The sequence below is a fragment of the Capsicum annuum genome, unplaced genomic scaffold (assembly GCF_002878395.1).
Source record: "Capsicum annuum cultivar UCD-10X-F1 unplaced genomic scaffold, UCD10Xv1.1 ctg42888, whole genome shotgun sequence".
In the NCBI taxonomy this organism is placed as follows: domain Eukaryota; kingdom Viridiplantae; phylum Streptophyta; class Magnoliopsida; order Solanales; family Solanaceae; genus Capsicum; species Capsicum annuum.
In genome coordinates, this window is record NW_025850318.1 from 1 (window position 1) to 2525 (window position 2525).

At 34.2% G+C, this 2525-nt stretch overlaps 1 pseudogene; it reads right to left on the bottom strand.

The window, feature by feature from the left end:
• Positions 1 to 702: 702 nt before the first annotated feature.
• Positions 703 to 2227, bottom strand: LOC124891992 (annotated as a pseudogene).
• Positions 2228 to 2525: the final 298 nt, after the last annotated feature.

Consider the following 2525-nt stretch of genomic DNA (forward strand, 5'->3'; position numbering starts at 1 on the left):
AACTTCTAAAAATATTTTTTAAATATTTTAAATGATTAATTATTATGACTTATGTACTTTTTAGGGTATTTCAACGTTTGTAATTTTTTTTAAAATTATAAATTCTATATTCAAATTACAACATTAATTAATTTGCTCTATATATTCCAAATTAAAATAAATTAATTGAAATATGGGAGTAACATTTACCATGATTCGACGATGTGCAATATTTACTAATTGTATACAAAATTTAAATTCAAAATAAAATACTTAAAATGTTTATGATGCGACAAGTTCCACCACCTCTACTGTTTGGTTTGCCCAAGTAAAGAGCAAAAATCGAAGCACTTGGTTTATAATAATCAAGTCAAAGTCCATCATGTTCCTAGTCACTTGAATACAATCAAACTTTGCGGATATGAGTACTGAGGCTCAGTACTTCAACTGAGATAATGAAAAATTATTTTACCTTTTTAGTTCTTTTTAGTTGGAACTTTAGGTGGTTCTAAAAAAAAGATGGTAAAAAAAATTATCCCTAGAGTTGAGACTAAGAGGAATGTATAAACCAATGCTTCCATAGATTCGATCGTGGTTTACAATTATAGCTTTCATACCTATTTGTTTTTTTTATCATTAGAACGAACAAGAATAAAAATGAAGTTGATTCAAATAAAGATTTCTCTGATACCCTATGTCAATAAAAGTAAAAGAAATATTGTATCAGGCTGCCTGTCTTTTTATAGTTGGATCTTCAAGTTTTTGAAATACCTCAAATTCGACTTGAGCATCTAAATCTGAGTCAATACCAGCAAAAATACTCTGAACAAGGTTCTAGCACCATGCCAAATATGTCCGAAGAAGAAGATCAAAGAAAACGAAGCATGCTCAAAAGTAAACCAACCCCTTGGACTGCTACGAAAAACACCATCGCATTTCAAAGTAGCACCATCTAATTTGAAAATTTCTCCTAATTGAGCACGTCTAGCATAATTTTTCATAGTAGCAGGATCACTATAACTAACGCCGTTGAGTTCACCGCCATAGAACTCAACAGCTACACCTACTTGTTCAACACTATACTTCGATTCTGCCCTTCTAAAAGGAACATCGGCTCTAACAATTCCATCACCGTCTATTAAAATAACCAGAAATATTTCAAAAAAAGTAGGCACAGGACGTACAAAAAGTTCACACCCTTCTTTATCACTAAAGATATGGTGTCCTAACTATCTAACCGCTATTCCATCCCTGTTATCCATTGAACCTGCTCTGAATAATCCTCCTTTTGCCGGATTATTACCGATGTAATCATAAAAAGCTAATTTTTCAGTAATTTTAGACCAGGCTTCTGATAAACTTTGATTTTCTGCTAGCCCAGCACTAACTCTTTGATATATTTCTTGCTGGAAATACCCCAGATACCATTTATAATGAGTGGGCCCAAATAATTCAATTGGGGTAGTTGCCGAACCATACTATATAGTTTTGGCAACAACAAAAGCTGCAGAAAAGATAACAACAATACTACTGGAAAAGACTATTTCAATATTTCCCATACACAATTCTTTGTATAGACGTTGTGGTGGACGGACGCTAAGATGGAATAGGCCCGCTAATATGCCCAATGTTCCTGCTGCAATATGATGAAAGGCTATTTCTCCTGGAACAAAAGGATCAAAACCTTCCACGCCCACGATGGATTTATAGGTTGTACTTTTCCCATTAGTCCATCAGGATTGGACACCCATATTTCGAGACCATACAAGCCTATTACATGAAATGCATCAAAACCAAAGCAAGCTACCCCTGAGAGAAATAAATGAATTCCAAAGATCTTTGGCAAATCCAAAGAGGGTTTTCCTGTACGTTTATCATAAAATATTTCTAGATCCCAATACACCCAATGCCAGATAGCTTCCAAAAAGCATAAGCCAGAAAACACAATATGTTCTCCCGCTACACCTTCATAACTCCAAATATCTAGATTCGTTACAGTCCTCTCTGTGATACTCTAACCACCCCATGAATTGGTTATTCCTAAACGAGTAATGAAGGGTATAACAAACATACCATGTCTCCACATTGGATCAAAAATAGGATCAGAAGGATAAAAAACCGCTAATTTAAATAGAGACATCGAACCTGCCCAACCATCAACCAGAGTTGTATGTATTATATGAACATAAAGCAACCGACCAGGATAATGCAATACAACAGTATGAATACAATACCAAGGCAAACCCATGGAAATACCCCTTATGTCAAAGATAAATGGACACTACATAACTTTATTGCATTGGAAGAGACTATAATATGACTATCCTATGGACCACTCTTGTTCAATCGATTATTTCTGAATCAAGGGTGTTCTATTCTGGTGGTAATAATGGAACAATTCTGTTCATAGGAACAAAGAGAAGCACATTTATTCTATATTCAATAAGTACCAATACGCAATGGTGGAGTTGATCTCATTTTCTATGAGCAAATGAGTCCATACTTATTTATCATTAGAAAGACCTATTCGTAATAATTTGAGTTTA